The sequence below is a fragment of the Triticum aestivum genome, chromosome 4B (assembly GCF_018294505.1).
Source record: "Triticum aestivum cultivar Chinese Spring chromosome 4B, IWGSC CS RefSeq v2.1, whole genome shotgun sequence".
In the NCBI taxonomy this organism is placed as follows: Eukaryota; Viridiplantae; Streptophyta; class Magnoliopsida; order Poales; family Poaceae; genus Triticum; species Triticum aestivum.
Genome location: NC_057804.1, coordinates 467,246,056 through 467,259,424, shown reverse-complemented (window position 1 = coordinate 467,259,424; position 13,369 = coordinate 467,246,056). Strand labels below are relative to the sequence as shown.

At 43.7% G+C, this 13,369-nt stretch overlaps 1 long non-coding RNA gene across 1 annotated transcript; it reads left to right on the top strand.

The window, feature by feature from the left end:
• Positions 1-9,925: 9,925 nt before the first annotated feature.
• Positions 9,926-12,316, top strand: LOC123094997 (uncharacterized). The gene is made up of 5 exons (XR_006446072.1): positions 9,926-10,275; positions 10,490-10,651; positions 10,725-10,859; positions 11,016-11,111; positions 11,249-12,316. It is a non-coding gene; the product is annotated as an uncharacterized lncRNA (long non-coding RNA).
• Positions 12,317-13,369: the final 1,053 nt, after the last annotated feature.

Sequence of the window (13,369 nt, the reverse complement as noted above, 5' to 3'; positions counted from 1 at the left end):
TGGAGTTTTGCATTTCTTCGTTCCTCTCATCTATCCAATCATTTCCGTTTGTGGCCGGTTATCACCTTATGATCTTGAGATGTTACCTATAAGACCAGAACAAGCTTATTCTTTCGTTGTTGATTTTCTCAACAACTCCGTTCAATCCTTCCTTCTAAGTTCATTTCTTTCCATTCTTTAATTCTTCCGGAGGCTTTGTCTGTTCTTCTCGTCAGGTGTCATTCCATCCTCTCAAGTTCATGTTCTATTCTTTCCATGTTCAGCCGGAGTGCTGCCTAAATCCTTTGAGTCTTATTCGTTTCTAATCTCGTTCTAACCGGAGTGGTTTCATAGCCTATCTGATTCCGTGAGCCTTCGATTCTCGTCATTCTCGTCGTTTCTCTCTTCTTCTCGACTGCTCTCGATTCTTTGCTTCTTCTCTTGAGTTCTTGTTTCTCCTCATCCTTTTTTCTCTTCCGTCTCGGTCCTAAGATCTCGGGACGAGATCTCTTGTTAGTGGAGGAGTGTTGTAACGCCCCGGATCCGATGCGCCAGGTGTCTGCCATTTATTCGCTGTCATTGCCATGTCATTTGCTTGTGTGTTGCATTTTATGTCATCATGTGCATTTCATTTTGCATGTGTGTTCATCTCATGCATTCGAGCATTTTCCCCGTTGTCTGTTTTGCAATCCGGCGCTCCTATGTCCTCCGGCGTTCCCCTTTCGTCTCTCATTGTGAGCGGGTGTTAAACTTTCTCGGAATGGTCAGAGGCTTGCCAAGTGGCCTTTGTATATCACCGGTAGACCGCCTGTCAAGTTTCGTGCCATTTGGAGGTCGTTTGGTACTCCAACGGTTAACCGGGTAACCGTAAAGCCCTTTCTCTCTTTGCAGCCCAACACCCTTCCAAAGTGGCCCAAAACCCATCTAACTCCCCTCCATGCTCTCGGTCGTTCGATCACGATCGTGTGGGCGAAAACCGTGCCTCATTTGGAGTCTCCTAGCTCCCTCTACCTATAAATAGGTGCTCCCCTCGGATTTTCGCGCAGTCCAAACCCTAACCTAGTCCCTCTCCGCCGCCGGACGAAACCCCCACCGCGCCCGTACATGTCCGTCCGCGCCGGATGCCTCGCGCCGCCGCCCCGGACCAGTGGCCGCCCGCCATGTGTCCCTCCGCCGTCAGCCCCTGCCGCGGCCCGCGAAGCCCACGGGAGGCCGCCCCGGGCCGCCCTGGGCCCGAGCGCCCCGCGCCCCGCGCCCTCGCTCCGCTCCGCCGCCCGTCGCTGCCGGCCACCATGCCTCGCGCGCCGTGCGCCGTCGGCAACCGCCCGCCGCCGCCTGTTTCCTCCGCCGGCGCCGCGCTCTGCCCGGCCCGGCTGCGCCTCCGCGCGCGCCCGAGCGCCTGGCCGCGCAGCTCGCCGGAGCTCGCCCAGCGCCGCCCCGCTACGGTCGAGCCTCGCGTCCTCGCCTCGTCCCTGCCCAGATCCGGCGAGGCGCCGCCGGATCCGTCGTCTCCGACCACCGCGCCAGCTCGCCGGAGCCCGTCCCGTCCGGATCCAACCCGCGAGTGGATGAGATCCACCAGGCCCACCAACCAAATGGCGCCCCCGTCCTGGATCCCCTCGTCCCGGAACATCCTCGTCCACGTTTTTCGCGGGGTATAAATTCCACTAAGTCCCTGTATTTCAGTATTTTCATGCCATGTTCGACCTGTCGTATCTCTGCATCTGTAGCTATGTTTCGTGCGTATAATATGTCATATTGTTCGTCTCAACGAGTACATCATTTCGTTACATTGCAGCATATTCATTTGAGGTCATCGTGATGCCTGAATCATCATTGTAAGAGTGCTTCATGATGTTTTCTGCTGTCTGTTAACAGAACGAGCTCTTTTGTCATTTTTGCCATGATTGATGTGTGCATACTATGAGGTTGATGTCTACATGTGTTTTAAACTATGATATGTCTTCTTTACAGGGGTGCTTACTGCGTATTTTTGTGATCAATGTGGTGACTAACGCAAGCATGTAAACTAGGCATCATGATGTTGCTGTTTTAGTCCCTGTTCTGCTGTTATTTTGATGCCATGTAAACTTGATGCTACAGAGTTATCCATGCATAATTTGAGATACTTCAGTAAGGGTGTTTTGAACATATGGTTATTGTCTATCCATTCATGCCCTTTTTTGCATTTATGGAGTAGTCTAGCATGTCATTTTCGGGCTCTACTTTTGCTTCAAAATGTTTCCTGGCAGATTGTTTACTTGTTATTCAATTTTGCCAAGGTTGCTATAGTTGATCCTTGCATGCCATGGACTTGTTCTTGACTTGGTTTGTTTCAAAAACATATCTTTTTGATGATGCTATGTTTACCTTGTCATGCAATGACTTATGGTGAGTGTATCGAGCTTGTTAAGTAGGGTACATGATGTTACTGTTTTGCTAGGCAGAATCTGTTATTTCGTGATGCCATATAAACCTGCTGCTACAAATCATTCCATGCATAATCTGGAGATGTCCACTAAATATGTTTTATTCTACATGTCATGCTCTATCCATCCATGCCCCTAGTAGCATTTATATCTTGCTGTAGCTTGTTCATATCTTGCTCCAAAGTTGCTTGATAATGTTACTGTCAGCCTGTTAACATTAAGTTCAGTTGTTTCCATGTGTTTTGCTAGTGTTCCATGCACCCTATGAACTTGCTCTTGCCATGTTTAGCTTCACAAACATGCCTTCTTACTGTTGGTTGCCTTGCCATGCCATGTATTGCTCTGTAGTGAGTTGCACAAGCTCATCTACATGCCTTCATAATTATGTTCCTGCCATGTTTGAATCTGTATTATAACTTGCTATGTTTACATGGGTGCCATCATATTTTCTGTTCCTTTTTGGCTTATGGTCACTAAGGGACTTTTGATCTATGCATTTAGTAGATTCATGCCATGCCTTTGTTTGCTATTATAAGTTCCTGTAACATATTGTTTGATAGCTCTAAACATTGCATCGTGATGTTATTTTCTGCAAAGTCTGAAATTGTTATTACTTGCAATCTTGTCATGTGTGTTTGAGCATGTTCTAGTGATTTCTGGAGATAGCTCAGTGTTCATGTTTTGTTGTGCTTTACCTGTACATCCTTTTGTTTTCATATTGAGGTGCTGTAGCATGTTGTTTGATGCTTGCAATATGCCTAGTTGCTGTTTTGGACAGATTGTTGCTATAACTTGTATAGTGTGTGTGTGTGTTGAACCGTTGCTCCGTTTTGAGTGTGCTCTATATGAAACTTGCTTGTTTTTGCATATAGTTTCATATTATCATGTTGCATCCTTGTTTTGAGGGCTTTGCTTGATGTTTGTATGCATTTTGCATCAATGCCATGTTTAACTTGTTTTGCTCATATCTTCTAGGCCGTAGCTCCGAACTAAATGAACTTTATATGTAACTTGACTAGAATCTCATGTAGATCATCTTTGTGCATCTTAAATTGTTGTTTAACAACTTGAACATAAGGTTTATTCAGATCTGGACCAACTTCGAAATATGCATATGAAGACTTACCGGAATTGTTATATGTTGTTCCCGGCCTCATTTAAACTTGCCTTGATGTGTTGCTCTTGTTTGCATCATCTCTTGCCATGAGTAGCCTCGTCTAGATTTGTCATGCATCATGCTTGTTGTGCATCATGTCTTGTCTATGTGTGGTGTGTTTACTATGTTGTGTGCTTCTTCTCGATAGTTCCCGTTTCGTTGCGATCGTGAGGACTCGTTCGTCTACGCTTGGTTCGTCTTCGTGGCTTCATCTTCTTCATGGACTCGTTCTTCTTCCTTGCGGGATTTCAGGCAAGATGACCGCTACCCTGGATCTCACTACTATCATTGCTATGCTAGTTGCTTCGTTCTATCGCTATGCTGCGCTACCTATTACCTATTTATCAAGCCATCCCATATTGCCATGAACCTCTAACCTTTGACACCTTTCCTATGCAAACCATTGTTTGGCTATGTTACCGCTTTGCTCAACCCTCTTATAGCGTTGCTAGTTGCAGGTAAAGTTGAAGATTTCTCCATGGTGGACAGGATTTTGGTTGGGATATCACAATATCTCTTATATTATTATTAATGCATCTATATATTCGGTAAAGGATGGAAGGCTCGGCCTTTTGCCTAGTGTTTTGTTCCACTCTTGCCGCCCTAGTTTCCGTCATACCGGTGTTATGTTCCCGGATTTTGCGTTCCTTACGCGGTCGGGTGATTTATGGGACCCCCTCGACAGTTCACTTTGAATAAAACTCCTCCAGCAAGGCCCAACCTTGGTTTTACCATTTGCCTCACCACCTCCTATATTTCCCTTGGGAGTAATTAACCCAAGGGTCATCTTTATTACAGCCACCCCGGGCCAATGCTTGTCTAAGTGTTGGTCCAAACTAGAGCACCGTGCGGGGCCATCCCTTGGCAACTTGGGTTACGTCGGTTCCTGTACGCTTCGCTTATCCGGTGTTGCCCTGAGAACGAGATATGTGCAGCTCCTATCGGGATTGTCGGCGCATCGGGCGGTCTTGCTGGTCTTGTTTTACCATTATCGAAATGTCTTGTAAACCGGGATTCCGAGTCTGATCGGGTCTTCCTGGGAGAAGGTCTATTCCTTCGTTGATGGCGAGAGCTTGTCATGGGCTAAGTTGGGACACCCCTGCAGGGTATAATCTTTCGAAAGTCGTGCCTGCGATTATTGGCAGATGGGAATTTGTTAATGTCCGGTTGTAGATAACTTGACACCAGATCCGAACTAAAACGCATCAACCGCGTGTGTAGCCGTGATGGTCTCTTTTCGGCAGAGTCCAGGAAGTGAACACGGTTTCTGGGTTATGTTTGACGTAAGTAGGAGTTCAGGATCACTTCTTGATCATTGCTAGCTTCACGACCGTTCCGCTTCCTCTCTTCTCGCTCTTATTTGCGTTTGTTAGCCACCATATATGCTTAGTCGCTGCTGCAACCTCACCACTTTACCCCTTCCTTCCCTTTACCTTTGCTAGTCTTGATACCCATGGTAATGGGATTGCTGAGTCCTCGTGGCTCACAGATTACTACAACAGCAGTTGCAGGTATAGGTTATGCGATGATCATGACGCGAGAGCGATGCTTGCTTGCGTTGAGTTCTTCTTCTGCTTCTTCGATCAGGGGATAGGTTTCAAGTCGGCAGCCTGGGCTAGCAGGGTGGATGTCGTTTGAGTTTCTGTTTGTGATTCATCTGTAGTCGGATGATGCTCTTATGTATTGTGATGTTGTATTCGTGTGGCATTGTATGCCGCTTGTATGTATCCCCATCTATTATGTAATGTTGATGTAATGATATCCACCTTGCAAAAGCGTTTCAATATGCGGGTCTATCCTTGGTGGGACCTTCGAGTTTCTTTTGGATAGGGTCGCATATTGGGCGTGATAGGGTGTGACTACGCAACTTTGTGTGACGGGGAGATTGAGAGATGGTCGTGTGCGATAGATAGATGAAAGAAGCAACAGTCATAAGATGCTTCGGCGGCAATGATAAGGTTGTGAGATGGATGAGACCACATGCACATGGCGATCTCCTTCGCTTGATCACCCGTGGTTGAGTGGATGCACACTCAACTGACGCGTCATTTGGATCAACTGATGAAAAAAGGATTTCCCTTTTTAATACTAAAAAATATGCACAAACCAACGAAATCATGAGTACGCCTTGTGTAAGAGTTGTGTTGAATATTGTGTACTATGTAGGTTATAGTTGGACTTGTATTAGTATTGTATTTAGATAGGATATGGAGTCGTGTTCAAGTAGGACACTTGTATCCTAGGCCTCTCATATATAGCGGGGGTAGACACACGATGTAACTTATGCCAACATAATAGCACTGGAACGCAGGGGAATCCGGCGGCATGTGCCGGCGCCCAGGGCTACCAGATGCGGTATTGTAGCGGTGTCATAGGGAGGAGCGTCCATAGTCAGGCCCCGGGGGTAGCCATATCGGTGAACCTCGTTAACAAATCTCAGTGTCGTGCTCGTGTGATTGCTTGGTCCTCGGATGATCGACGAAGTGTCTCGGGTTTATTCTAACAGAGTAAATAGCATAAAACTACTACTTTACAGGCTAGGGTTCCAAAAAACTACCGATTTTTAAATTTTTTCAGATAACTACCAAATGGGAGGTCGGCTGTTTCAAAAAACTCAAATCGTCGAGTGCTTTAAGATTGATCATGATTATGACAGGTCGGGCCCGCAACTAAACAAACTGTGTGTTTGACCGTTACGTTGACTGTTAACTTACAAATAGAGCCCACATGTCAGTGTCTCTTTCTTCTCTTTTCTTTCTCTTCCTCCCCTAAACTCTTTTTCTCTCACGAGCTCGAGCACAACACACAACCCCCTCCCGAGCCATCGACTGTCTTCTCCCAAGCCGGCGACATGCCTCCCCGGCCTCCCTCTCTCCTCCGCCGCCGGAGGCCACCAGCTCGCCGTCGCCGCTGACAGCTAGCTGCTGCCAGGTTCGACAGCCAGGGCACATGCGCTAGGCCAGCGGCTCTGTCGTCTCCCGAGCCAGCGACACCCCTTCTGGCCTCCCTCTCTCCTCCGCCGCCGAAGCCACCAGCTCGCTGCCGCCGGATGCGACCAGGTCCGACGGCCAGGGCGCATGCGCCAAATCGACGGCCAGGGAGCAACAACAGAGGCCATCGCGGCTCGGCTGCTGCAAAGGAGCAACAGCAGAGGCCGTCTCTGCGGCAAGGAGCAGGAGAGGCCGCCCTGCTGGTGCGTGGCGGCGGCATGGAGCACGGCATGGCGCGGCGGCAGCCGTGAATAGGGACCCGAGCACTACAGGGACCTGATTGCTTTTTTCAAAAAAAGGGCAGGGACCCGATTGCTTTTTAGAAATGTTTATAGGGGCTATTTTGTAAAAAAGTGAGGACTGACATGTGGGCCTCACTTGTAAGTTAACGGTCAACCAAACGGTCAACCAAACGGTTCGTTTAGTTGCGGGCCCGACCTGTCATAATCATGATCAATCTTAAAGCACTCGACGATTTGGGTTTTTTGAAACAGCCGACCACCCATTTGGTAGTTATCTGAGAAAATTTAAAAACCGGTAGTATTTTGGAACCCTAGCCTGTAAAGTAGTAGTTTTATGTTATTTACTCATTCTAACAAGTGGTATCATAAGCTAGGTTGTTCGGAAGTTTCGGAAATTGATTCAGAGGAGGCCGAGTTGGTTTGTTGATTTAGTTCGTCACACGAGACGATCATGTATCAATGGATGGAAGCGGCAGTTGAAGCAATCGATGGAAGTAGCGGGGGGCATAGCAAGCTGGCGGATTTGGCTGAGTCTCGATGAGATGCGATTGGAAATAGTGGCGTCAGGCGGGTCGTGCAGCGGTCGATCGATGGATCAATCGAGCTAGCGTACTGGAGGCGCGTGCTGAGATCATTGGCGCATGGCGGCCCATTAGGCGAGGTGGCAGGTCCAGGCGAACGGCCCCGAGCGAAACGCTAAAGGGGTTGGTGCGGTGTGCCTGTGTGCGGTCCACGAGCAGGCCGAGACACTAGGTGCTCTGGCAAAAGGTCAAGGCCGAGGCATGCGGGCGTAGCTAGCCCGTACTTGTGAAATGAAGCCAGAGATTTGTTTTGGAGCAAGTAAGCATGCACGTGCAACGCACGTCTCAAACAAAACAAATTAACATGGTATAATATTAAAATATTTTTTACAAAAAATTCAGATCGCTACAAAATGTTATCATGTCACTCAAATTGTATTTTCAAAAAGTGTGACATATTTCTGATCCAACCCATGTATCATAGTCTATAGTAAAAATATCTATTCTGGATCTAATTTTTATTTAGTGAGTTCTTTTACCGAGCCATTTAAATGTGTCTTATGCACAACTATATGAGCGCGTGTGTAACACACGATCCGGAAACATGTCTCCGCATAAAATTCACTGTCACATAATAAATGTATTCTAATTCAAAAAAATATTTTAAAAACCCCAACTAAGCATGTCTTGAAGGTCCATCTTTTGAAGCAATGAAGGTCCATCTATAGATGGGAACAATGATGGTTCGTTCAATGTACGAGATGTTGTTTTGAGCTTCATTCTCTTCGTACTTTAAAATATGCACCAAAAATTGCTTCCTCAGCTGAAAACCATCCTACATATGCATTGTACAACATTGTTATAACAAGTTGCATGTGCAATGTGTATAGGAATAAGCATGGTGTAAATACTCACCTTGGGTATGGGAAAATATAGTTTTCCATCGCACAATGAGTGCATGTAATTAAAAACCAAACAACCGGACAGGGCACTGCATGTATGAAATAAACATATAATGTGCGTTGAATGAATCAATTAATATTGTAATGCGTTTAAAAGATCTATACCAGTGTGAGTTTGTTGGAGCAACAGGAACTAAGCATTCCCATTTAGAGATATCATCCTTGAAAGCAGGGTTTGCAACTTCTAGCGCACGGTTTAGGTTCTCAGCCACAATTTTAAATACATTATTCCCCAAAGTAGGTATTGGCAACGGATCGAAAATTGAAACAACCTTTTTATTTTGATCCAACACAAACAAAAAAATAGCCCAAACATATACCAAGGCAATAAAATATGTAATGATGAAATAGTTTAGAAATACATGGGATATTAATTAAGACCAAATAAAGCACTGTTAGAGATGAAAAAATAAAATCTTACCATATCACATTGTGAGATATGGTAATCATTACTGTCAGGCCAGCTATGAAACAACCATCTCAATGTAGCAATTTCCATATTCTCACGATGACTTGAGTCTCGTGCATAGTGGAACATCGACTAAAATAAGTATGAGAAAATATTAGTGCAATGAGAAAAAAATGTAATACATGATTATAGTAACTTACACATAGTGAGATGGAATGTCTCTGAGAAGCTGGACTTCGTGGCACACTAGTATCCGCACGGCCATATTAAAGCATGGATATTCATGTATTCATCGTTGTTCAATATGTTATTTGTCTCAAATTTAAGCTAATAGGGTACGGATCAGAGCTTTTCACCCATTCGCTCATGTAAAATCGAAATTATGTCAATTATATTGACATCAAAGTAATTTATTGGAATACAAAATGAACTAAAAAATATGGCTTATCTAGTACAACATCATCATCAACCATACCGATGAACAAGCAAAGTTCATCTATTAAATCATCGTTTGTTGTTTTGACAGACGATGAAAGGATAAATGACTGCGAGATGAGCTCGACTTCTCCAGATGTATTTGATGTTTTGAAATTCTCAGGAGGTCTATCCAGAATCATACATGTTGTGGGATCCGTGTTGTTTTCGTCATCTTCCATGTCTCGATTTCTTATATTATCATCATTCAATTCCGAGTCCACTAAAATGACAGCTAGTTTTGTTCTAAAATATGTCATATGTTCCTATTAAAGTAGTAATAAGAGTTAAATAGTGATAGAACATAGAATAAGTATAATGATACACAGTGAAATGTACCTGTGTAGGAATGTCAGACAAAATATCTCTTGTGAAGTACTCCATAAAAATTATCATCCACAGACCACAAGATGACCTGCATGATTACAAAACTTAAATATACTCAATAAATTGTTATTATTTTTATGGGGATTCATATTATTTTTTGAAATCATCAAATGATCATGACTGTAACAAGCAGTGATGAAAACAAAAATCTCACCCACGCAGCATGTGAATCGGACATGTCTTTTAAAATTTAAAGATATTTTTATTTTGTTTTGGAAAAAAATGCCACACTCACTTACAATTTTTATTTTGTTTGGAAAAAATGCCACTCACTTACAATGGGTCACTCGATTATAGTATTACGTCATGTTACGGATTTTACCAGCGTTCCGAAATTGCCTGCGCGCTCACGCAGACCAGTCACTCCCCACTCGCTCTCGTTCCCCACTCGCTCCGCTACCCACCGCCCTCTCCCGGACGTCGTCGTGTCTCTCCGTCTCACCGCCCTGTATCCGTCGCTGTCGTGTCGCTCCCGCGTCACCACCCTCTTCCTCCCCAATCCCCACGGCCGCCTTGCTCCCCATCACCTGTGCCCACTTTGACAGCCCCCAACCCTAGTTCTCTCACACCCCGTAGGTCAAAGGTTGAATTTGTATCCGCCGCTGATGGTGCTGCTGGGCGATGACACACTTGATTTGAGTTCGTCGGCGCTGGATCCGCGTGCGCCGGCGCTTGATCTTCTCCGTCGTGGCTCCGGGACAGGAAGGCTACCCCGACGACATATAGGTCCGCCCCCTTCTCCTCTCCTCTTGGATTTCTTCTTCTTAGACTTTGCCAACTAATAGAGTTATACACAATTTTGGGAATCTGGTGAGTGGTTTTTATGGCTATGTCTCTTCGTCATTCAAGTTTAGACATGTCAGATGCAGTTTCTTTCAAGTAGTCGTCTTTGTTAGTCTTCAAAAGATTTGCTACTAATGGAATTTTTGCTCTCATGCAGGATCACAAAGGAATATCAAATGTAGCACTAGCTGAATGTCCATTGATCCCACTATTGGTGCCAGAAGTGGACCAGTCAGAAGAGGAAGTAGTGGATAAAACAAGAATCCATGACCACATCAGCAATCTTCGGTTCTCTCTATCACCAACCGCATTTTTTCAGGTCTGTCTGAACTGCAAACTACTTTGTCAATTGGGCTTTGTTTTAACTTTGGTATTGACTCACAATTACACAGGTTAATACTCTTGCTGCAGAAAGATTGTACACCCTTGCTAGCGATTGTGCCAATCTCAATTCAGACACATTACTTTTTGACGTATGCTGTGGGACTGGAACAATTGGCCTGACATTAGCACATCATGTTGTAATGGTGATTTCATTTCCACATTTCATCTTATTGTTAATGTTAATGATGATTCTTATTTCCAGTATTGTACAACACAGTTGTGGATAAGATTCATGTTAGATGACTCCGTCGTTGCTTTGGAATAGCATTTCTAATAGTTATGTTTGCTGAATATGCTAGGTTGTTGGAATTGAAATGAATGAATCAGCAGTTTTGGATGCTCAGAGAAATGCTCTTATTAACGGTATGAAAAATTGTCATTTTGTCTGCAGGAAGGTGAGACTTATTTACCCTAATGAATGATTCTATTACTCTGGTGTCACTGATCATGATATCATCTTTACATTTGACTCCCCAATTGTTTGTACTCGCCACAATAATCTCATCTGAATCCTCATCCTGGGAATAAATAGGCTGAAGATGTGATGGGGTCTCTCCTCACAGAGTATCTTGGTTTGCTACAGCAGTGCATTGCAGCTTTTGGAAGTAATTCAGAAGTTAATGCTTCAGGGAAAAAGAGGATATAGTTGGTGGTGCAGAGAATAATGGTAAAAGTATGGATAGCTCAACATAGAAAAATGACAATGGTGAAAATCAACAGTTGGGAGACAAATTAGCCAATCATCCAACTTGTTCTAGCGATGAGAAAAATGAGGACTTGAATGATGGGGTTAGCAAAGAGTTGGAAGGTGGACATTTGCAATGCAATGAGGCTGTTCCTAAACGAAATAGCGAGGAAGCATCATCATTGGTGAATGAGGACTCCATTGATGCAAAAGCAGCTGACTGTTTAGAGCACACCAAAACACGCGAGGATGGTTCTTCGATCTCTAACAATGACGTGCTTGCAACTAATGCATCTCAGTTCAAGAACTTTGTTACTATTGTAGACCCTCCACGTGTTAGGCTTCAGCCTACTGTAAGTAAATTTCTCTCTTTAGTTTTCTTACCATAAATATTATTTACTTTTATGTTTGGAAATGCTTATGTTTAACATTTGCCAATGGAGAAATGATACACATCCCTTGGTTCACCGTTGGTTTTAACTTCCATCATTATTTGAATTTGACCAGCATGTTATAGTTGACACTTTGGGAAAGATTTAGTCAGCACATTGGTAATTTAGTCAGATATAATGCCATTTTGGAGATGCCATATGAAGATTTTAGGGTTGTAATGTAATTTAGTCAGAAAACACATAATGTTGATTACTTTGAGCCTTTGAGTTAGAAGGTATACCCATCTCTTTGCAGTGTGCTCTTAATACACTCTTCCCTTCACCATGCTGAGATGTTTAAGTCTTTCCACTTATCAGTTTTTAATTCCATTTGAAGTGATGCATATTCAAATCATTTTCCAGTCCTTTGAGCTGTTGAATGAATAAATGACAACGTATTAGCATCACAACCAAACAGTAACAGAAATCGTCTTATCAAAAGATGGTGTAGTGGGACTAATGACTAACCATAGCATTGAGGTTTTTGCGGCTCATTCCTGGGCCTAGCGAGTCGAGCACCTGGATGCATCGCTGCCCGGTATTTATAACAACTAGGTACCAATGGAAGTGTTCAATGTTAACTGGAATGAATATCTGAAAATAGGGTTTTTGTTAGTTTACGTCCCATCTATACAAACATGTGTATGGAACTGAGACTCACCATATCATGTTCCAAAATAAGTTTTAGTTTTGTTTAATACCCATCTTGGTGTGTCATCCTGTATAGAGCTAAATTACTTTATCATCTTAGAGATGCACGCACTCTCTAAGAACACACTTCCACCTGACCTCATATGTAGATGCTCTTTAGCACTTATGCAATGTATGTATGCGTCTATGATCTACAATGTCAAGTGCACACCTTGGCCATAGGAGAGAATAGAAACTCATGTTAAAATGCATCGTCTTGTCAGAAAGCTACATATACTTACTTCGTCGCCAACAAATTCTTTGGGGAGTAATAGACGTTCTAACTATTTTATTTGGAGATGTGAGTCGTCGATGCTCACTAAATTTCTTTTATCGTTTGGTTCAGACATGATATTTTCAATCGTAGACCAATCATCGTCGGTGCAGGCGTAATCTATCATGATGCAAGTAACAACATTTATTAATGACAAAGAAAATAAATGTAGCAAATGTTGGAAATATGCCCTAGAGGCAATAATTAAAGTGTTATTATTATATTTCCTTGTTCATGATAATTGTCTTTTATTCATGCTATAACTGTATTATCCGGAAATCATAATACACGTGTGAATACATAGACCACAATATGTCCCTAGTGAGTCTCTAGTTGACTAGCTCGTTGTGATCAACAGATAGTCATGGTTTCCTGGCTATGGACATTGGATGTCGTTGATAACGGGATCACATCATTAGGAGAATGATGTGATGGACAAGACCCAATCCTAAGACTAGCACAAAAGATCGTGTAGTTCATTTGCTAGAGCTTTGCCAATGTCAAGTATCTCTTCCTTTGACCATGAGATCGTGTAACTCCTGGATATCGTAGGAGTGCTTTGGGTGTATCAAA